A 25,070-nucleotide genomic window follows, 5' to 3' on the forward strand; every position below is an offset into this window, starting at 1 on the left:
ACTAAGACATAGCCAACATGAACTTAAACAAGGTGCTCACACATGAGGCAAATATGACAAGTATTGAAGACAACAAGGAGAGGGGATGGCCCTCTCCTTCTTAGGACCTCATAACACCATCCCCACCACTGAAATCCCTGGTGAGAAGGCCAATACAAGGTGGTCCCGGAGCTCACAAAAAAAAGGCACAAAAATGAGGCCAAACAAGGCCTAAGAGGGGGTAAATAACCCCAAACACCAAAGTGATCTTAAACAACTATTTTAAGCACTTAAAAATAGAACTTTTATTAGTTATAACTTAAGCTTAAAAACAGACGCAAGATAGGTTAAAAGCTTGTACAAAAATGGGGAATATAAAGCAAATAGTGCTCACCCTTGAAGAACACTTTAAGAACACCAACCCCAGCCCCTTTCTCTGATCAAAACCAACTTAAAAACTCTGAAACCAGTCCCTCAACACCTTAGTAACCGAAGTATAGTGTAACACTAGGTGTTTTAGTGCAAAACTAAGAACAAAAGCACCTTTTGAACACTATTCCACACACAAATGGAAAGGGAGGGAGATATAGAGATAGATATAAAACTTCTAACCCTAATTCTCTCTGAACCTTGGAGGAGGGAGGAGGGGCTCTCCTCATATAGAGGTTCAATTCTAAAGCTTCTAAAAGAAGCTAACCAAGAGGCAAATCCCTCCATACACGTGTATGGAGGGGGGGTAAAGTGGATGCCAGCTGTGACAGCTGGCATAAAATATCTGCCAAAAGCAGATGGAAAGGTGTCGGCTAGAAAATATGGTCAATTGACCAACAAAAATGGCCAGCCGACCAAAAACATTGCCGACCGACCAAAATACTTGGCCGGTAGCAAGAAAACAGAGCCGGTGGCCTCAAGCCAAGGCCAGTGAGGTGTGGGGATGGCCAACAAGCCATTCCCTGCCCTCAGAAGCAAAAACACAAGTGTTTGGTGTACAACCAAGCACAAAACAAACAAGTCGAGAGGTCTTGAGGCAAGGCACGCGAAACCTCCGAGAACTCAAGATGAACACAAACATGGATGATCACCTAGTGTTCAAACGGTGATGTCCAAGTCTTGAGGACGGTCAAAAATGGGATGTCTACACCCGTGAAGCATCACAATACAGCCCAAACCCCTTTTCGAAATAATCAATACCGAAGCAGTAGTAAGTCTAACCTTAAACTCTTGAAAAGACTTCTTACAAGTCTTGCTCCACACGAACTTAATTCCTTTCCTCATCAGTCTAGTTAACAGTGAAGCTAATTTAGAAAAATCTTTCACAAACCGACTGTAATACCCCGATCAACCCCAAGAAACTACGGACCTTAAAGCATTCTTAGGTTGTTCCCAATTTTGCAATACCTCTATCTTGGATAAGTCTACAGTCACCCCTTCCTAGGATACCACATGGCCTAAGAACTTAATCTTTCTCAACCAGAATTCGCACTTCCCGAACTTAGCATACAGTTTGTGGGCTCTAAGTAGCTCAAGTACTACCCGCATGTGTTCTTTGTGTTCCTCCTTAGAGAGTGAGTAAATCAAGATGTCATCAACAAAGACGACTACAAAACGGTCTAGGAACTCACGGAATATCCGGTTCATCAAATCCATAAACACAGCTGGTGCATTAGTTAGCCCAAAAGGCATCACTAGAAACTCATAATGGTCATACCGCGTACGAAATGTCGTCTTCTGGATATTCTCCTCCCTTACTCTCAACTGGTGATAACCTGATCTCAAGTCTATCTTAGAAAAGCAACAAGACCCATTTAATTGATCAAACAAATCATCTATACGAGGCATTGGGTACTTGTTCTTAACAATTACCCAGTTCAACTTTCGATAATCGATACAAAGTTGCAACGCACAATATTTCTTTTTGGCAAAGAGAGCCGGTGCTCTCCAAGGTGAAGTACTAGGGCAGATAAAACCCTTATCTAGCAGATCTTAAAGTTGAATCTTCAACTTATTCAACTCGGCAGGTGCAAATCTATATGGTGCCATAAAAATCGGTATCATACCAGGTACTAAATCAATTGAGACCTCAATCTCACGGTGAGGTGGTAAACTGGTATGATCCTTAGGAAAAACGTCCGGATATTCACAAACTACCCTTGGCAACTCGACTCGGACTTTATCACACTTGTTAACTAAGAAGTTGGCTAGAAGACAACTAAGTTCACTCCGTCCACACAGATCATACATCGGTGATAAGACTCTGTCAACCCAGTCCCCCAAAAAATTAAAATACATACAGTAACCCTTGGACGGTAACAATCTATGACAGGCCGATACGATGACAACTAGTCTATACCCAAAATAGCATCAAAACTAGACATTTCAATCAACACAAATACAAAAGGAAATTAGCAATCGGCAACCTCTATGTCACAATCCTGATACCCCTACTCCAAAACAATCTCCCCACCAATAAGTGAATCTACACTAAGAGAAGATGCTAACCGAGCCCACTCTAACCCTAAAGCCAATGCAAATGCAGACAAGATAAATGAATGGGATCCACCCGTATCAATCAACACATTAGCAATGGAATTGTATAACAAGAAAGTACCTCTCGCTACCAAAGGCACTGGTACAAGGTCTGGCACGATAACAGCGTACATATGCCTCATAGGACTCTACTCAACCTACTCACCCCTCAGAACATAAGCTAATGCACTGACTGAACCGAAGAGGCTCCCTGATTAGCTCTCGAGGCTTGTGCAGACTGGTGGCTCTGTGTCTACCTTGAACTAGACGCACCAAGCGTGCCACCCAACTGAGGGCAAAACCTCTTCATTTACAAGCATGCTATCATGGCAACATACACATCTCAAGCAGTATGCTAAAGTGTAAACACTCACAATGTACTCCGAGCCAAAACAAAGAACTAGTTAGAAATCATGCCTGACCCTAGTTCATGTTAAGATGGCTAATGCAACACATGCAAAAATATAACTAAAATAGGCTCGGCTATTCTAGAATGGCATATGAATGCGACAATTCGATACATGTACTCAAATTGGAATTGAAATACAATGCAGTTAGTATGATACGCCGAGCCCGGTGCATGCAATACAGATGAATGGATGCACGCATGTAAAGCATAAGGTATGCTAAACAAATATGCCCTAAAACTAACCATTGTAAGCGGTTAAGTAAAAGGGAGAAACAAATAGGGGTTTGGAAGACATGCATCACACACACGCACGCTTATTACAACAGTTGGCCCTCTCGACGGAGGGTCCGAATAAGAAGCTAACTAGCTAATCTAAGCTAATTAAACTAATTATTACACAACGAAGCTAATTAACTAGTCCTAGTTAACTAACTATTACAAAACGATTAAGCAGCTAAACGCATTAACTACTTAAGTACAGAATCCAAAGCATAAACTAGCAAAGCAAATTAGCTAAGCAATAAAGCAATGAGGCCCTCAAGGGGAGAAGAGTGCATGCATGCTCGGTCGCCTCGTTCGGAAATCCAATGCGATGCCCCAACTTGCCTCTGTTCTCATTTGTTCTCAGAAACTTGTACCAAGCTCCAGATAGCTTCTAACTCATCTTGGGGACCTGTAGGAGGGTGGCCGACCAGATGTTGATGTGGGAGACCACCTGCCGACCACTTTTCTTTGTTGCAAACCTGAAAAAGTGGTCGGCCAGCTAGTTTTTCTGGCTGGCCGACCAGTTGTTGCTGCATTTCTTCAGTTTGCTGCAACACAGAGCAAGAAAGGGCATGGCAATGTATTTGCAAGATATGTGTGCACAACCACCCTCCCTATCATTTCATGAGCTCAAGAGTGTGTAGTTCTCGACCCTCGGGCCACCAATCACGCATCTCGATGCATGATGGCCGAGAAGCCAAATTGCACAATTCAATATAAAATGAATGTACAAGTAAACACATAAAGCCTAAAACTCTATCATGTATGCTCAAGAGCATCGGCGACTGAGAATTGAGGCACGTTTCATCACTTCAAGTATGAAACGTCCCTCGTTTCTCGTGTTTGGATTAACACCTAATCCAAACAAATGCAATGCAACTACATGGCATACTCAATGTGAAGAACATGGCATACACAATGCAATGGGACATAAGCATGTAGACAACATGGCATACTAAATGCAATGGGACCTAAGCATGTAGTCAACACGGCATACACAATGCTAAGTGCTAAGAACGACATGGCATACTCAATGCAATGTAAGATAAGCATGCACAATGCAATGTAACATGAGCATACACAATGCAAACAACATGCTAGATGGACTTAAACCAAAATAGACAGACCTCAGTCATGCCCATATCAGTGGCCGTAATGCTAAAATAAAGGCATGAAATGCAAAACAAAGCATGCACATGCATTGGCCCATTAACTAGGCCTAAGAGCACAACCCTCAAACACATTGAAGAAGTGATAAACATGGAAGTGTGACAACACCACATGCTCTGAAATAAGATAAGAAATGATGCCAAATCATTCAAACAACACAAGTATAGCATGCTATGATCCTTAAGCATAAAAGCTAGCAAAGAGGACTACAAAGGGGGCATGGAATACATGGCACAAAGGCATGAACCAACCATGGACAGAGCTTAATTAGGTCCAAACAAAGACCAAAACATGCTAAGATGGGGGCTCAAAGGCCTAGGCAAGATGGCATACACATTGGTCCATAAGCTAAGCAACAAATGCACAACACTCAAAGGCACTTGAAGAGTGAATGAAGTGGGAACATGGCAATGCTACATGCTTTGAAATGTCATGTTAAAGGATGCCAAATCATGTACACAACACAAATGAAGCATGCTATGGTGCCCGAAGCTTGAAGCTAGCATAGGCATTTGTACTACAACTATGCAAAACATGAAGCATATGGAAAAGGCATCCCAAACCAGTCCTAGAACATGTCAAAATGATTCTAAAGCATTCATGGAAGGAAGCCAAAACAAGCTAGCATGAAGGGCATAAGGCATGAAATATGCAAGGCAAATAAGGTGGATTAAACTACACCTACCAAGACCAAGCATGAGATGACTTAACCAACAAAAATCAGAGTTATATCATGGCAAGATAACCCCAAAAACACATTGAAATGATAGCTCGCAAGCTTAGGCACGAAGGCATACACAATGATTCATGTTAAAGGCATAAAGGACCAACCCTCCAACGCATTAAATAAGTGACAAATGCAAGTGTATGGCCACATTATATGGACTAAAATCATATTTCAAATGATGCCAAATCAAGCAAATAGTCCAAGCAATGCATGCTAGTGGACTTGATACACAAAGCTAACAAGCTAGAATGCACTATAACTATACAAAGCATGGCATGCATGACCAAAACAACACAAATCAGAGCTTAAGCATGCTAAAACATGGACAAAAGCTTCTTTGAGTTAAGCCAAAAACATGCTAAAATGATAGTCTAAAGCATGGTACACATGAGGCTACTTCATGGAATTACACTACAAGTGCATGGAGCATGCAAGGGGCCATTAAACCAAACCATAACAGAGGTATAACAAGGTAAAACAACACCAAGAACATGCTGAAATGGACTCAAAACAAGCTAGAATGACATGCTACTTCATGAAGCATACAAGACTAGTTTGTGAGGATTACACTACAAGTGTATTAGGCATGCATGGGATGACAAAACCAAGTAAAAACAGTGGTATGCCATGCTGAAATAACCCCAAATACATGCTAAGATATGGCCAACATAAGCTTAATAAACATGCTCAAACATGAGGCATTCAATGCAAGCATTCAAAATACAAGGAGAGGGGATGACCCTCTCCTATTTGGGACCTCAAAACCACATTTACACCACTAAAAATCCTCTAGATTTGAGTGATAGAAAGGTCATGCAAAGGCTAAAACAAGAGCCGAAAGGGACGGCTCAAAACAAGGCCTAAGAGGGAGTAGACTACCCCCAATGCAAAAGTGACCTTAAACAAACAATTTAAGCATGCAAAAATAGAACTTTTTGTAGTTAAGAGTTAAGCTTAAATCAGCATGAAAATAGGCCTAAAAACTTAAGCAAAATCAAGGGATTTAAGAGTTAGAAGCTCACCCTTGATGAACACCTTCAAAACTACAACTCCAACAGGTTTTCCAAGCTCAAACCAATCCAACAACACCAAAACTAGCTTCTAAGCACCTCAACAACAAAATGATGGTGTTTGAGTGTGTGTTTGTGAGTTAAAGTATGATAAAACTACACTTTAAGGCACAAAAATGAAGAACAAGAGCAAGATAGATACAAAGGTGTGTATGTATAGCTCAAGGCACAAAATCTGAACCTGAGGCATGAGGGAGGAGGTTCTCCTTTATAGAGAACAAAGCTCAAGCTTGTTGGACAAGCTTAGGGTCCAAGGCCATCCCTCCATACACGTGTATGGAGGATGGTTCTGGTGCCTTCTAGTTGGCATAGCTGGACTAAAAATATCTCCAAAAAGGTGACAAAAAGCAGCCGACCACTTCAAGTGGTCGGCTAGCTACTTGAATTGGTCGGCCCACCACCATAAGTGGTTTCCCATGACAAAAAGTGGTCGGCCATGGTGAGAGAAGGTCAGCAGCATGAAAACAATGCAGTGGTGTGGTGGCCGGCTAGAAAAGATGGCCCAAAGACCAAGGAGACCAATTGGTAGACCAAAAAACTAGTTGGCGGGAAGAAAAGTGGTCGTCTCCCACCCTTGTACCACCTTCTAAACAAGGAAAACAAGGTTTGTACCAAAAACAAACCAAAAAGGATGCAAGACGAAAGTTCGGGAGGCAAAGCGCGCAACCGAAAGCCTCGAAAACTAGTCTACCGGCACCAAAAGTGATCTCCTAGACCACAGTGTCCCTGTAGGCAGAGGCAACAAGGTGTTGTTCAAAAATCACGCCAAACGGAGAACGTTAAGCGGTCCCGAGTCAAGGCGCGCAGCCGATGGCTCTGAAAATCGGAAACTAGTCTCCAAGCAAGAAAAGTGGTCTACGACCACTAAGAGGTGGTCCACAGACCATCTCCCTCCCTCCAGGGAAGAGAAACAAGGCTTGGTCCGCAAACCGAGCCAAAGCGCAAAGAGTTCAGAGGCCCAGTGGTAAGGCACTCAGCCGAAACTCCGGAAACTCGAAACGAGCACAACATGCACTATCACCGAGCGCTGAATTGATGACGTCTGAGTCTTAAGGTCGGTCAAAAATGGGATGTCTACAGTTGCCCCTCTTTGACAGAACTCGGAAGTCAATAAGATGACGGGAGTGAATGTCAAAGCCCAGAGACGACCCATTTTTGACAAGACCAAAGACTTAGACAAACAAGCAAGATAACAAAGAGATGCGCCCGCAGGCAGGGACAAAATGTAAATGACATGCACAGAGCCGAACATAACTTATAATCATGAAAAGAAAGCTGTAATGAAGCAAGTATGCAAAATAAATGCAACAATTTAAGCAAGCGAATAGTTACGAACCAAACTACATTACATGTAGAAAGGATGTAAGAGAATTATACAATTCTCGCTACGTCTCACGCAGAGTAAATACAATACCGTCTGGTTGCACTAGCCTCAAATGAATCGTACATACAATATCGTGCCTGCAAAAGAAAGACACTCAACAGGTACAATATAGTTAGAAGCACATGTTCAACATTACATCAAGATGTAATTCCAATGCGAGATAAACGCGTGCATACACAATGTCGATGGAAACATGCATAGCAATACATGTGAAAAGTGCATAACAATGCAAGTGAAATGTGCATAACAATACATGTAGTGTGCATAACAATGCAAGTGAAACGTGCATGACAACGCGCGTGAAGAGTGCATAACAATGCAGGTGGAAGGGGTGCATGACAATGCAACCTAAGTGTGCACATAACAATGCGATGGAACGTGCGCGACAACGCATGTGAAGACTGCATGACAATGCAATGAGAAACGTGCATAACAATGCAATGCACTAATAAGTGCAGGTAAGGTGCGCAAGATAGCGCGAACAATGCAATGCACTAACAAGTGCAGATAAGGTGCGCAAGATAGCGCGAATGTAAACTGTACAAAACAGTGCGATGCACGGGAAAGTGAGATAAAATGCATGCACAATGCAAGTAAGGTGCAAAAAACAGTGCGATGAGCAAAATAGCGCGATAAAATGCATGCTCAATGCAAGTAAGGTGCATAACACAGTGCGATGCGCAAAATAGCGTGATAAAATGCATGCACAATGCAAGTAAGGGGCACAAAATAGTGCGATGCGCAAAATAGCGCGATAAAATGCATGCACAATGCAAGTAAGGTGCACAAAACAGTGCGATGTGCAAGAAAGCGCGATAAAATGCATGCACAATGCAAGTAAGGTGCACAAAATAGTGCGATACATAAAATAGTGCGATAAAATGCATACACAGTGCAAGTAAGGTGCACAAAATAGTGCGATGAAACATATAGTACAGTAGATGCAAAGGGTGACATATTCCAACCATGCTGGAATCACGAGAGGAGGTCCGAAAATAACCGCCCAGATGTGTGCACAACACAACCTAAGATAAATTCCAAACACGCTGAAATTGTGTGAAGAAAAGTGGACACTCAAACCACGCTGAAATCGTGAGAGGAGGTCCGAAAACAACCGCCCAGGTGTGTGCACGACACAACCTGAGATAAATTCCAAATACGCTGAAATCGTGTGAGGAAAAGAGGACACTCAAACCACATTGAAATCGTGAGAGGAGGTCCGAAAACAACTGCCCAGGTGTGTGCACGACACAACCTGAGATAAATTCTAAACACGCTAGAATCGTGTGAGGAAAATAGGACACTCAAACCACGCTGAAATCGTGAGAGGAGGTCCGAAAACAACCACCCAGGTATGTGTACGACACAACCTGAGATAAATTCCAAACACGCTGGAATCGTGTGAGCAAAAGAGGACACTCAAACGACGCTAAAACCGTGAGAGGAGGTCCGAAAACAACTGCCCAGGTGTGTGTACGACACAACTTGAGATAAATTCCAAATACGCTAAAATCGTGTGAGGAAATGAGGGAGGGAGAAACATAGGGACATATCCCGGTGTTTCCGAAAGAAGGAGAAACACAGGGACATATCCCCGTGTTTCAGAAAAAAAGAGAAACATAGGGACATATCCCCGTGTTTCAAAAAGAAGGAGAAACACAGGGACATATCCCCGTGTGTTTGGAAAGAATGAGAAACATAGGGACATATCCCCGTGTTTCGAAAAAAAAAAAAAAAGAAACACAGGGACATATCCCCATGTTTCAGAAAGAAGGAGAAACACAGGGACACATCCCCTTGTTTCAGAAAAAAGGAGAATGCATAACAATGCAACAAGTGGAACGTACGTGACAACGCAAGTGGAGAGGTGTGCATAACAATGCAACCTAGGATGAATTCCAAACACGCTGAAATCATGTGAGGAAAGGAACACTCTAACCACGCTGAAAACGTGAGAAGAGGCCCGAAAATAACCGCCCAGGTGCGCGCACAACGTAACCTGAGATAAAACACGCCCAGGGCCGCGCTTCACGCATCCTGAGATAGCCCCAGAGGACAACGATCCTAAACGCTGCGTAACGTGAACGGATAAACGATACAAGATAACACAAAACGCAAATAAATGCGATAAGTGCAATGATATGGTACATGTTACAACATATAGAGCATGATGTTTAGAGAAATGCAATAAACAAATAAAGCGGCACTTTAAAAAGCATGTCATGGAGTGAGTGGCGGTAGACCGCTCTACTCTGGCGGGGATCTCCCCTTGTGTTCTTCGAACTTTTACCTTCAACTTGCAGTACAAAGGTTCTGAAATACTGAAAAGGGGTAACTTCTGCATGTAGAAACTACAAATGCCGTTTTCCTTCCTGATCATATTCACAACTGAGATGCCTCTGGCAAGGAATGATATTCGAAAGAGCACTTCTTATCGTCATTCTAGCTTGAAGCAGTCAACACAGTATTCTGTTTACTTTGAACACACAGCTCGTACAGCACACTGCTCATTCTGAACACGCAGCTCATAACACAGTACTCGGTTTATTCGACACACAGCTCATACAGTACACTGTTCACTCTGAACACATAGCTCATTCTAAACATACATGATGTAGTGACGGAACTTGAAGAAGTTGAAACAAACTCAGATGCTTCAACTTTTCCCTATTTTCTTTTGCTTTGCAGTCTGGAACCCATATAACTTCAGATAGGTCCTGGTTTTACTGTTCTCACATGACCTGGGTTGAACCCTGCAGTTTTATGAAAGAACAAATCCTGTTTTGCACAAATGTGGAGAATGGCATAGCACTCTGAGCATAAACAATTTGAAATTGAGAAATGAGTTCTTGACCGGGTATTGAGCGTACGATTGAACACAGCGCACCACAACTCAACAAACGAAAACAAAAGGTAAACAACCTGAACACATCGAGAAACACTCGAAACGACTCAAAACAAGAATTGAGATAAACAAAACACGCACACAACACTCAGATGTGCACAGGGAGCCTGTTTCTCTGGGTATTGTTTCCCACCCTTTCTCATTTGCGATTCTCACATCACTCTGGCACTCAATCTCTATTTTTCTAAAAAAGCCTTTTTCTCACTTTTTCTCTCAGCGCACAGCTCTCTATTCTTTAATCTCTCTTCTTTTTATCCCTCCCCTGGGTGGTTGATGGATAAGCAAGAAGTTGTGGGCTCTTGCCCCTAGCATTCTGCAAGATTCTTATTCTTCTGCTCAGAACAGTGAGCTTCTCCCACAGAGGGGTTGCGCTACAGCTGGGAGTATAGCAAATCTGTAGCTGACATCGGTTGACGATGCTCTGCCGGGGAATTTGGACGTGATCAATTGTGTCCAGATGAGGGAGTGGAATATCCTGATCCATTCCAATTCGTGCTTCGCACTTGGCTTGATACCTCGTTGCTTGGAGAATATTGAGAGCTTTCGACCCTTTGCTGTTAGCTTTAGTTGTGCCTTTTCTGGCAAGTAGGGTGCCCTTTCTGGCAAGTAAAGTGCCCTTTCTGGCAAATGCATTGACAACAGGGAAAAGACAGGAAGCCTAACTCAACTGTGCCCCTAGATCATCATTTTAACCATTTTTTGTTTTTGCTTTCTGTTAAAACAATTTTAACCAAAATGAGAGTTAGATTAGCATGCTTGTTCGACTTTTTGATTTGAAATCATGTAAGTCAGGCTATGAGCACCGAAAATTTTCTTTTTTTGGGTCCAAGAAATGGTCCAATTTTGGAAAAATGAAATAATTTTTGAGAGAAAATTAGTCAACCTCATTAAAAACAAAAATGAGCATAGCTGAATGATTGCACTCTCTACTGAATTCTGCCCAAAAAAAATTCTGCCTGTAAACGAATACCCTCAGAAAAAAATGATCCCCCCCAAAATACTGATGCCCTCAAGCCTGATACCCAATCTTGCAAACTGATACATGCATTCCTATAGAGACACACTTTGACAGCACGTAGCAAGCAAATGAGAGCCAAAACACCCCTATGTTGCGGTAGGGTTTCCCTGCCCTATTTTGTCAGAAGCTAAGGTTTCACTATGCACGCAGCGGTTTCAAATAACATACAATCGGTTAAGCAACCTGTCCTAGTTTGGAATAGTCACTATGGATTTCGATATGCACTAGGACGAATGGTCAAAAGGGGTGCCCCGGTAAAAATCGGAGTTTGTGTTCCCGTCGTGGCAGAGCCCGCAACCGGTCAGCCTTATGGCACGCTTCTCAAAGCAAGCCTCCGGCAAACCATTCAGGAATAACATACGGCAAACACGGTGTCCTAGGCGCACCAATGCAAATGCAATGCAAAGAAACACATAAGTGTAGTCAAAACGAGATATCATGAGTTCGAGTCAAGTTCTCTAAATCCCCAACAGAGTCGCCAGAAACTGTAGACGTGCCCCGAGAACTCCCCGGGATCCGTGCTGCGAAGGGTGCGAAATCTGTTTTGTTCTTTAGGCTACTACAGTTCGGACTCAATGTCACTATTCTGAATCTAATCTCACAAAGTGTAATGTGAGACCGATAAATCACCAAAGAGTCCAAATCCGGCAAATCGTTTTGGAAAACTGATTTTTATAAAGAAGTGCCAAACATGGACTGCTTTGCCAGTCCCCACCCAAATAATTTATTTTGGGGGAATTTAGGAAACCTTGACTCGTGCCTAAGGCCACGTGTCCGTCATCACCAAAGTTGCCTCGACTCGGAACTTGGGTACGAGAGGGGAAGGTCATGCAATGAGCACCCCCGCTCGCCCGATCAAAAGATCGACCTGTACTAAGCATGATATTTTATTTTTGAAAACACATATGTTCTTATTCCGGTTATTAACCTAGAATTACTATGTTATGCACACAACATACAAGTATAGACCAGATCGCCTAACTTGGAACAAAACATTGCATGTTCGTTTGAGAACGGTTTGAAGTTTGCTACTCGCAAGTAAACTAAATCGGGATTCTGATGAATTGCTCCAATTCAAGCAATCCAACCTTCACCCACAGGCATTCAGGCAGTTATATCAAATAAGCAATTAGCCTCATGGCAAGCATGCTATCATCGCAACATACACATCTCATGCAGTATGCTAAAGCATAAATACTCACAGTGTACTCCGAGCCAAAACAAAGAACTAGTTACAAATCATGTATAACCCTAGTTCATGTTAAGATGGCTAATGCAACACATGCAAAAATGCAGTTAAAATAGGCTCGGCTATTCTAGAATGGCATATGAATGCGACAATTCGATACATGTACTCAAATTGGAATTGAAATATAATGTAGTTAGTATGATGCGCCGAGCCCGGTGCATGTAATACAGATGAATGGATGCACGCATGCAAAGCATAAGGTATGCTAAACAAATATGCCCAAAAACTAACCATCGTAAGCGGTTAAGTAAAAGGGAGAAAGAAATGGGGGTTTCAAAGACATGCATCACACACACGCACGCTTATTACAACAGTTGGCCCTCTCGACGGAGGGTCCGAATACGAAGCTGACTTGCTAATCTAAGTTAATTAAACTAATTATTACACAACGAAGCTAATTAACTAGTCCTAGTTAACTAACTATTACAAAACGATTAAGCAGCTAAACGCATTAACTACTTAAGTACATAATCCAAAGCATAAACTAGCTGAGCAAATTAGCTAAGCAATAAAGCAAGGAGGCCCTCAAGGGGAGAAGAGTGCATGCATGCTTGGTCGCCTCGTTCGGAAATCCAGCGCGATGCCCCAACTTGCTTTTGTTCTCATTTGTTCTCAGAAACTTGCACCAAGCTCCAGATAGCTTCTAACTCATCTTGGGGACCGGTATGAGGGTGGCCGACCAATTGTTGATGTGGGAGACCACCTGCCGACAACTTTTCTTTGTTGCAAACCTGAAAAGTGGTCGGCCAGCTAGTTTTTCTGGCTGGCCGACCAGTTGTTGCTGCATTTCTTCAGTTTGCTGCAACACAGAGCAAGAAATGGCATGGCAATGTATTTGGAAGATATGTGTGCACAACCACCCTCCCTATCATTTCATGAGCTCAAGGGAGTGAAGTTCTCGACCCTCGGGCCACCAATCACGCATCTCGATGCATGATGGCCGAGAAGCCAAATTGCACAATTCAATATAAAATGAATGCACAAGTAAACACATAAAGCCTAAAACTCTATCATGTATGATCAAGAGCATCGGCGACCGAGAATTGAGGCACGTTTCATCACTTCAAGTATGAAACGTCCCTCGTTTCTCGTGTTTGGATTAACACCTAATCCAAACAAATGCAATGCAACTAAATGGCATACTCAATGTGAAGAACATGGCATACACAATGCAATGGGACCTAAGCATGTAGACAACATAGCATACTCAATGCAATGGGACCTAAGCATGTAGTCAACATGGCATACACAATGCTAAGTGCTAAGAACGACATGGCATACTCAATGCAATGTAAGATAAGCATGCACAATGCAAAGAACATGGTATACACAATGCAATGTAACATGAGCATACACAATGCAAACAACATGCTAGATGGACTTAAATCAAAATAGACAGACCTCAGTCATGCCCATATCAGTGGCCGTAATGCTAAAATAAAGGCATGAAATGCAAAACAAAGCATGCACATGCATTGGCCCATCAACTAGGCCTAAGAGCACAACCCTCAAACACATTGAAGAAGTGATAAACATGGAAGTGTGATAACACCACGTGCTCTGAAATAAGATAAGAAATGATGCCAAATCATTCAAACAACACAAGTATAGCATGCTATGATCCTTAAGCATAAAAGCTAGCAAAGAGGACTACAAAGGGGGCATGGAATACATGGCACAAAGGCATGAACCAACCATGGACAGAGCTTAATTAGGTCCAAACAAAGACCAAAACATGCTAAGATGGGGGCTCAAAGGCCTAGGCAAGATGGCATAAACATTGGTCCATAAGCTAGGCAACAAATGCACAACACTCAAAGGCACTTAAAGAGTGAATGAAGTGGGAACATGGCAATGCTACATGCTCTAAAATGTCATGTTAAAGGATGCCAAATCATGTACACAACACAAATGAAGCATGCTATGGTGCCCGAAGCTTGAAGCTAGCATAGGCATTTGTACTACAACTATGCAAAACATGAAGTATATGGCAAAGGCAACCCAAAACAATCCTAGAACATGTCAAAATGATTCTAAAGCATTCATGGAAGGAAGCCAAAACAAGCTAGCATGAAGGGCATAAGGCATGAAATATGCAAGGCAAATAAGGTGGATTACACTGCACCTACCAAGACCAAGCATGAGATGACTTAACCAACAAAAATCAGAGTTATATCATGGCAAGATAACCCCAAAAACACATTGAAATGATAGCTCGCAAGCTTAGGCACGAAGGCATACGCAATGATTCATGTTAAAGGCATAAAGGACCAACCCTCCAATGCATTGAATAAGTGACAAATGCAAGTGTATGGCCACATTATATAGACTGAAATCATATTTCAAATGATGTCAAATCATTAAAATAGTCCAAGCAATGCATACTAGTGGACTTGATACACAAAGCTAACAAGCTAGACTGCACTATAGCTATACAAAGCATGGCATGCATGACCAAAATAACACAAATCAGAGCTTAAGCATGCTAAAATATGGACAAAAGCTTCTTAGAGTTAAGCCAAAAATATGCTAAAATGATAGTCTAAAGCATGGTACACATGAGGGTACTTCATGGAATTACACTACAAGTGCATGGAGTATGCAAGGGGCCATTAAACCAAACCTTAACAGAGGTATAACATGATAAAACAACACCAAGAACATGCTGAAATGGACTCAAAATAAGCTAGAATGACATGCTACTTCATGAAACATACAAGACTTGTTTGTGACGATTACACTACAAGTGTATTAGGCATGCATGGTCTAACAAAAGCAAGTAAAAATAGCGGTATGCCATGCTGAAATAACCCCAAATACATGCTAAGATATGGCCAACATAAGCTTAATAAACATGCTCAAACATGAGGCATTCAAAGCAAGCATTCAAAATACAAGGAGAGAGGATGACCCTCTCCTATTTGGGACCTCAAAACCACCTCTCCACCACTGAAAATCCTCTGGATTTCAGTGACAGAAAGGTCATGCAAAGGCTAAAACAAGAGCCGAAAGGGATGGCTCAAAACAAGGCCTAACAAAGCCTAAAATGGGGTAGACTACCCCCAATGCAAAAGTGACCTTAAACAAACAATTTAAGCATGAAAAAATAGAACTTTTTGTAGTTAAGAGTTAAGCTTAAATCAGCATGCAAATAGGCCTGAAAGCTTAAGCAAAATCAAGGGATTTAAGGGTTAGAAGCTCACCCTTGATGGACACCTTCAAAACTACAACTCCAGCAGGTTTCCGAAGTTCAAACCAATCCAACAACACTAAAACCAGCTCCTAAACACCTCAACAACAAAAGGATGGTGTTTGAGTGTGTGTTTGTGTGTTAAAGTATGATAAAACTACTCTTTAAGGCACAAAAATGAAGAACAAGAGCAAGATAGATACAAAGGTGTGTATGTATAGCTCAAGGCACAAAATCTGAACCTGAGGCATGAGGGAGGAGGTTCTCCTTTATAGAGAACAAAGCTCAAGCTTGTTGGACAAGCTTAGGGTCCAAGGCCATCCCTCCATACACGTGTATGGAGGATGGTTCTGGTGCCTTCTAGTTGGCATAGCTGGACTAAAAATATCTCCAAAAAGGTGACAAAAAGCAGCCGACCACTTCAAGCCTAGCTACTTGAATTGGTCGGCCGACCACCATAAGTGGTTTCCCAAGACAAAAAGTGGTCGGCCATGGTGGGAGAAGGTCAGCAGCATGAAAACAATGCAGTGGTGTGGTGGCCGACTAGAAAAGATGGCCCAAAGACCAAGGAGACCAATTGGCAGACCAGAAAACTGGCTGGCGGGAAGAGAAGTGGTCTCCAAGGGAAAGAACTAGTCTCTCACTGTTGTATCACCTTCCAAACAAGGAAAACAAGGTTTGTACCAAAAACAAACCAAAAAGGATGCAAGACGAAAGTTCGGGAGGCAACACGCGCAGCCGAAAGCCTCAAAAACTAGTCTGCTGGCACCAAAAGCGGTCTCCCGGACCACAGTGTCCCTCTAGGCAGAGGCAATAAGGTGTGGTTCAAAAACCACACCAAACGGAGAACGTTATGCGGTCCTGAGTCAAGGCGCGGGGTCAAAGGCTCCGAAAATCAGAAACTAGTCTCCAAGCGAGAAAAGTGGTCTACGACCACGAAAAGTGATCTACGACCACTAAGAGGTGGTCCACAGACCATCTCCCTCCCTCTAGGGAAGAGAAACAAGGTTTGGTCCGCAAACCGAGCCAAAGCGCAAAGAGTTCCGAGGCTCGGAGGTAAGGCACTCAGCCGAAACTCTAGAAACTCGAAACGAGCACAACGTGCACTATCACCGAGCACTGAATCAATGACGTCTAAGTCTTAAGGTCAGTAAAAAATGGGGTGTCTACACACCTAAAAATGGTTTTTCCCAAATAGGGTAAGCCAAAGCCCAGAAGAAATAATCCAACACAATATATGAATCTTAACAAAGATATAAGGGTGAAATGCATATGCAATGCCCATGTCAAAACGGTTTACATTTCTTTTTCAAAATCATGCCATGCTCAATTTATATCAGAATTCTTAAATCATATCCTTTACCATAGGAAACAAGGGGAAATTCTCCAACCAATACAACCTTTCACGGATATTTCGTCAGCGGGAAATCGCCAAACGACACCCATGTAACCGTAGCCTATACAAGCGCTACTATTGCCATTTTACAGATATTTTATCCGTAGGAATCGGCACCCATGTACACACACGTTTTTTGAGACTTTCACCCAGGACACACAGGCTAACTTAATTTGGTGATACACACCTCTTTCCAACATTCATATATTTTTCTCCAAATCATATACATTTTCAATGTATTAAATAAGCAACAAATGTTCAATGTACATGGAAGAGAAATTAGTTTTAATTCGCCTAATCCTTATGCAGTTTCTACAACAATCATAGCTATCCTCCACCGATAACCCAAAACAGATATTTCTAAATAGATATAAAATCTCCAATACAGGTAATTTTTTTAAAATTCAAGATGTGAGTGATAATACATATCCAATTCCATCTTCCATATTAATATCCATCCAATTTCACATTTCTATCATCAATTTTATTTATTTATACAAAATAGATATTTGGGACATTTAGGGCAAAAACCCATTTTCTTCTAAAATCCAACCCAATAGTCAAAATCAACAATTTGTTCACAACTCAATCTCAATTTCACTTTCACAACCATTTTCCATACAACCATTTGAAAACCTCTCTTTTGATTTTAAATCAAAACCCTAAGTTTGTTCAAAATCTTCCAAAATAACAATATTGTTTAGGAAAAATATATATCTAAGTTAAAAATCATAAAAGAGTGTAGAAAATCCCTACCTCAAGCTTAGAAGATGAGAAAAAGAAAACAGATACTACAAAAACACCAAAACCCAACTTTATTCGGATGAAAACGGAGCTCTAAGTGAGCTCTACCATACTAACAAAATGAGTAGGGTGGAGAAATTGGTAGATTTTGGTGTATTTGTAGAGAGAGAACTAGTTCTAGAGAGAGAAGCTCTAGATTTAGGATTTTGAAATGTTTTAGGGAGAGAGAGAGAGAGAGATGAAAAAGTGATGTAAAAAGTGACTTTTACGAACTGATATACGCACAGTCCGCTCGAGCATAAGAAGTGACGCTCAAGCGTCCAGACGCAAAAATCATTACCACTCCAATGTAGAGAGTGACGTTTGAGCGTCAAGACACAATAAAAAAGGCGTCACTGCTCAAGCGCAGGAAGTGACGCTTGAGCGTATAATACACACTCCTAGTAGTTTTGCAAACAACAAACCAATGCTCGAGCGTAAGAAAGGCCGCTCGAGCCAAAACTGCTCGAGTGCAGAAAGCACCGTTCGAGAGTATAATACACTCTCCCAGTAATTTTGCAAACCTGCAAAAGTACTGAGAATTCACAAAGCCCTCCCAAGCACAAGAAGTGACGCTCGAGCGAAGGAGTAAACGTCTGGGCAATAAAAGTTTGAAAACCAAGCTTCCAACCTGTTCCAAATGCAACCATACATCCCAATAGCCAAACTGAAGGAAGTATAAGAGAAGTAAGGCATGAACAACAATACGAAATTATGAAACCCGAGTCCAGAATACAAAATAGGCCGAGTCTAAACCACAATCGCTATAGTAGGTTGGCAAGATTGTCCAACTTTAGAAAATCTTTGCCTGACTGGTTAGCTTGGCCAAGTAGGTTAGGAGGATTAACCAAGTTTGGAAAGTCTTTGAACGAGCTGGCTAGCTCAACAAAGTAAGAATTCAAGTTTAATTGAAACATAAAAACAAATTGGGCAAGCAAAAAAGTTGTAATAATTTAATTTCAAAGGAAAGTCACTACAAAAGAAGGGGAGGCAGACCGGTTACATTGGAAAGGAAGTATATAAAGAAAGGAAAAGAAGAAAATGAAAAGCCAAGTCATGGCGCAATTATATCACAAGGTCCTCTTGTTTGGCCAAGGCATTAGGTTCACCTTGAGTTAGCGCAGGATCAGCACTATCGTTGATAGTCAGGTCGATGATACCCTTTTCAATGGCGACGCTTAACTGAACCTGGCTGTCAACCTTTTGCCGAGCTGAAACATCTGTCGGCCATGCTGGATCAGCGGCTGGCAGGGCTAGAGTAGAGTTAGCCGCCGGGCTTTCCTCTTCATCCGCTTCAAGCAATTTTTGTCGACGTTGGCATACACAGTCATGTAACTTGGAATAAAATAAGGAGGGGGGTTTCATGAAGACCTCTGAATCAGTGGCCTGGCCAAGCTTCTCTGTCGCCACTTCCAACTGCACTTAAAGAAGATATCCTTGGTAACCTCGCATTGCTGAACATAGGCCCTCTCACCGTCTGCATAGCCTCAATCCTCGACATCCTCAACTTACTTCTCTAGCCCCTTGATCTTGGCATCACGCAAGTATTGGTTCTTCTTGTCCACCAAGGCCTTCTGCTTACTTTCATCAGTCATACAAACTTGCTCGACCTATTGGTCCCACTCTATAGCTAGCTCGGCCAGCTACGCCTTTGAAGTTTTTCAGCTCGGCATCCTTTGCATTGTTGTCAGCAATTGCTGATTTTGTAGTCTTCTTCAAGTCCAGCATATGCTAATGTGTCACTTGAATTTTTTGCACGGCATGTGAAATACGTTGGATGTTAAAAAACTGAGCAAAAAATTATAAGAAGAAAAAAGAATAACTAAGAACTTATAACTCACCAGAACTAGAGAGTTAGTGGCTAACCTGATGGCTTTCAGGTTAGTGAGTTACTCATGCTTCTCCATGTCGACAGGAAAGCAAAGACTCTTAGCCAGATTGAAGGCCAGTTGGTTGTCCTTATCAACGTAGATTGAGTCTGATGTGGTCACAGCTCGACCCTTGTAAGTCAAAACAGGTGCCCACACCCCGCCGCCGGGGGAGGGGGGCATAGGGGTTAGCGTGCTCAGTCTGTCTACCCTCTAGTGAAGTATCCAAATTGAACTACTCGGCAACTCGCAGACCGATCTCTTCTTCGTCCACTAGGCATTGTTTCGTGGGCGCTGCTCAGGCCCTCTTGCTCAGCCGAGAAGAATATGCCCTGGTCGTTGGTAGGGTAACGATAGGCGCCCTCCTTTGTTTAGCGGGCTGTTGCTCGGTGTGGGTGTCAGCGGGCGCTGAAAAGGTTTGTTTGGAAATGAGGGCCCTGAGTGCTCTTCTTTTAGCCATATTTTCTTCTTCAACTAGGGAAATGAAGTTGATTTCAAGCAAGGCGGGATCTGGTTCAGGTGAAGGCTCTAAAAGAAAGTCTGTAACCTTACTTTTTCGCTTGCTTCTGTATCACTAGATCGGCTCAAAATTGAGAAGGTTGGTCCAATCTCTATGTTGGTATCTTAGCACGGCATGGAGAGTGTCTTGGTTGGCATAGGCATATGTCTCCTTCAGTGCGTTCAAATCTATCAAGAAAAATGCAATTGTAAGCTCGGTGCAATCAGTACGAGTCATTTGCCAAAGGAAAGAAAGTTGTGCTAGTAAGAAAAATGAACGCCACGCAATTCATACCGACTGATCCCTTATTACGATTTATGTACCAATCTAGCACTAGAGTCTCAACATCTTCATAGTTTCATGAGACCCACAAGAAGTCGTCGTCATACAAGTCTTTCTCCGGCGTTCTTTTGACGATCTTCTCACTATCTCTTTTTATTTTTAGATAATAGAACCAGTTGTCGTCTATCTAGCTGAGTGTATATTGATAGAATAGCTCGGCTATACGTTTATTATTTTGTATGTGTTTGTGGAGAGTTGTGTTAGGCAAAGTCTTGTTTCCCTAAGGAATTCACATAATAGGGGTTGGACTGGGAAACGCAGTCTGCCCTCGATTATAGATAACATGGTGAAAGGGTAAAACCCTGTTTGGTCCCCAGGCAATGTGTCTGGTTCGGCCAATTCAAAATGTACGTCGGCTGGAATGTTGTATTCTTTGAAGAATTCAACTGTGGCGCTTGGGGAGCTCACTATGAAGCGATACTTGCCCATTGAGGTGGAAGTTAATAAGTTAAAGGGGTCATTCGGCTTCTCAGCATGGCCACAAGTTGGTGTGTGTTTGCTCAGCCAAATAGCGTCGCCAATGGGCAATTGTGATAGTGTGCCTGAGCAATCCTAGTTCAGTTTGCACGGTTGAAGATGAACTGTGTTATGCTCAAGTGTTGACCATGCTAAAACAAAGTGTAACTTGATCAAGTATAAAGTGTAATGAAGCTCTATGTGAGTTGTTTGGCTGAATTGGGCGTGCACATTAGAGTATTGTGGTTAGCTCGGTCATTGAGCTTGGTGTTTTGAGTTACATTAGCCCAGTCTCATCGATGGGCATGGTGTTAGCTCAATCGTGTAAGAGAGCAAGGTTTTGACTCGTTTCAAGGTCCTAGCAAGGTTTTAACTCAGCCTCACATGCGAGCAAGGTTTTAGCTTGGCTGCGGTAGCAAGTAATAATCTTAGCTCTGTTAGTTTCCTAAAGGTTTTTGCAAACATGTAGTTTGCTCGGTTTTGATGTGATTTTGGATCAATTGTATGGTTCTTCATTGGTTTTTCTCAGGTCACTGTGCTCACTACAGAGAGTGAAGGTCTAAGGGTTATCTGAGGATCTAATCCAGTTTTAGGCTCTACTTTTCCTAGATATTAACGAGTATAAGTGTTATAACATGGTGTTTGCGGGCGTAGTTAGCAAAATAGCAACAGAAAGCCAAGAACTTGAAGAACAATATCAATATCTATGGAAAAACGATAAAAAGGTATGGGAAGCTTACTGGCTTGGAGGTCGAGCCAAGTTTCAATCAACAATGAATACTCAAGAGGCAGAAACAAGTTGGAGGCTGCTGTGATAGCATGTCAATCTGGGGCTGAAATGCAAGAATTCAGAGGGGTGTCCGGCACACACCCCTCGGCCAGTTCACGTTTGTGATTTTAGATGTTACGGCAATGTTTGAAGGAGTGCAAGCTTGATCAACAGGATTATATAAGTGAATATTATTTCATACTCGTACAAATATGAACAATTGAGATTATCGAAATAGAATTTGGGCAAACCCCTACAAACTTTACAATGGGATAGGCACAAGTCCAATTCCAACAACGATAGCACATCCCTTATTTTGTTTGATTTTTAAAAATTGTTTTTTATTTTATTTAGTGATTTTTTTAAATATTTTTTAGATAAATATTTTTATTTTTTAATTATACATAAAAAATAAATATATATATATATATATATAAATTTATTTTAAAACTTTATTATTAATAAAAATATTTAAATAATTTTATATTTTAATATATATTTTTAGGATTGGGAATTTCTTGAATTCAAATCTAAACTTAAACGTGATGTTAGGATATGTGGGGCTCATTACAGGTGTCATATCATTCATGGGGGAAAAAAAGAAAAAAACAGTTTGAGTTTATTCGATAATTGTAACATTTTTATTTTATTGTGTTATCTTCAACAAAAAAAATGGTCTATTTTCAAAAATTGCAATAAAATAAAAATGTTACAATTATCGGATAGATTTAATTTTTTCATAAATGATATATACGAAAAGTTTTACAAAATGAACGATTCATATTATCAAAACATTGACATGTGATGAGCCCCAAACCCTAACATAATGGTCATGTCGGAATTTTAATTTTCATTCATATTTTTTCACATATCAACATTGATCAAATAAGGGTCTTGGTTAATATGTGTCTTAAGATATATAATAAAAAAGTATAAAAATATAATATATCATCTATTATATTCATTTTCATATATAACATACAAAAACAAATTAATATATGAGTTAACAGCACATATTAACAAAATCTATCGAACAAAAGGGTGGGCCTAACAAAGAAAGTAGGAAACCAACGCAAAGATTGCACGCCAATCAAGACAATAGAATAAAGTTATTATGAGGCGTGTCCGGGGGTGTAATTTTGGCCTAGCTCGGCCCGGCCAATTCGGGCTTGGGCTCGGGCTCAGGGTAGGCCTATGTCAAGCCTTGAGGGCTCCCGCCAAAAAATCGAGCCGGGCTGGGCCCGGCCCACGATCCAGAAAACTAAGCCCAGGCCCAAACCCAGGGGTATTCGGGCTTTGGGCGGGCCAGTGGGGCGGCCTAAACAATTTTTAAAATTTTTTTATTTTTTCTACCAAAATTTTATTATTTTTCATTAAAAATAACACTGGGCCTCGGGTGGGCCAAGCGGGCCGAGCTTTTGGGCGGGCCGATGGGCCAGGCCATGAGTCGGGCCCATGGGCCTGGCCGGACTTCAAAACGATGACCCAGGCCCTGGCCCAAGGCTTTAGGCTAGGCTTGGGCTTGGGCCTTAACAAGCCGCGGGCAGGCTTCAGGCCGCCCGCCAGTCACGGGCCAAAATTACACCCCTAGGCTTGTCTACGATAAGTTATCATCATGATTTTATATTGGAACATTAGAAATAAGGAGACATCATTTGGTGATTAACAGCCAGCATAGTCACGCAGTGCTCAAAGGCATTGAATATTTTCCCTCCTTAAAGAAGGAGTTAGAGTGGCTGTTGTGCGGGGCATAGTAATCACTGTTGTGTAGTAAAATAGATATATTTTAAAATTTATTTTGATAATTTGAACTATTAAAACACATCAAGTAGAACATGTATGCAAAAAATCAAGTTAATCGGAACTAATGATCAATGATGATTTTTTTTTTTTTTGGATAAATTATACTAATAAAATTTGAAGAAAATATAAATAATTTCACAATTTTAATATAATAATTTTGATAATCATTTTGTTAAATGTTAAAGAACAATGAAATTACTACAAAATAGTTTTATATATATTAGTTTGATAGAAATAATAACATCATTTTTTTTTAGTTATACACTAATAAATTATTGATGAAAATGAGATTTAATATTATGTAAATCAAAACCTTGAATCCAATAAAATTGTATCAAAATTATAGAATTTATTGTATTTTCTCCAAACATTAAAGAAAGTTAACACAATTTACCTTTTATTTTATTTTTATTTTTTTATATTTATTATTTCATGTATTAATACAATAGGTCTCATTATTCATGTCTATTTTTGTTGCAATGTTGACATGTACAATATCATTAAATATGTACTAAAGATTGAAATAATCATAGTATTATTGTGATCCCCCTATAATTTGTTTATAAAAAAAAAATACTATAATAATATTATGTGGGATTTTTTTTTAAGTCCCTAGTATTAAGATTTTATAGTATAAAGGACATCCAATATTTTCACAATGTCTAAAGTCCCTCAATATCGATCCAAAGAAAATTCGATTCAGAAAAAATTACCAAATCCAGAGAAAATTCAAGGATAAGCCAGAGAAAATTGTCAAATCCAGAGAAAATTTAAGAATAATCTAGAGAAAATTGTCGAAATCCAGAGAAAATTCAAGGATAATCTAGAGAAAATTGTCGAAATCCAAAGAAAATTCAAGGATAATCAAAAGAAAATTGCCAAATCTATAGAAAAGTGGTAAATCCAAAGAAAATTCAAGAATAATCTAGAGAAAATTGCCAAATATCTTACCAAGGACAACATGAAATTTGTAATAATTTCAAATAACATGAAATTTAAGGCACCTTCTTTGACTTTCTGTAAAGCTTCAAAGATGAGCTTTTGGTTCTTCATCTTCAGATACTGCAATCATATATATATATATATAGGATGAAATATATAAACTTTCTAAATTGAAATTCACAGTAAAAACAGAACTGATTGTAGATATAGATATAGATATAGATACTGTTAGCTATATATTTTGTAAAAGCCAGTTACAGTCTGACACGTGGCAGAATAAGGGTATTATTGGAAAATAATTTAAGTCTCCAATCCTGATCG

General features: G+C 40.8%; 1 long non-coding RNA gene across 3 annotated transcripts in view; it reads right to left on the bottom strand.

Moving 5' to 3' along the window:
* The window catches only part of LOC145798789 (uncharacterized), a 74,341-nt gene that overhangs the window by 6,878 nt on the left and 42,393 nt on the right, over positions 1-25,070 (bottom strand). Inside the window, exons 2-3 of one of the 3 annotated variants that reach the window (XR_014340424.1) lie at positions 24,759-24,869; positions 21,976-22,166 (exon numbers count right to left, since the gene is read on the bottom strand). This is a non-coding gene — a long non-coding RNA (uncharacterized LOC145798789). The remainder of the gene's footprint in view (positions 1-21,975; positions 22,167-24,758; positions 24,870-25,070) is intronic. The other 2 variants (XR_014340423.1, XR_014340422.1) reach the window with 2 other exon arrangements.

The sequence above is a fragment of the Camellia sinensis genome, chromosome 9 (assembly GCF_055761805.1).
Source record: "Camellia sinensis isolate YWXY chromosome 9, ASM5576180v1, whole genome shotgun sequence".
NCBI classification, from domain to species: domain Eukaryota; kingdom Viridiplantae; phylum Streptophyta; class Magnoliopsida; order Ericales; family Theaceae; genus Camellia; species Camellia sinensis.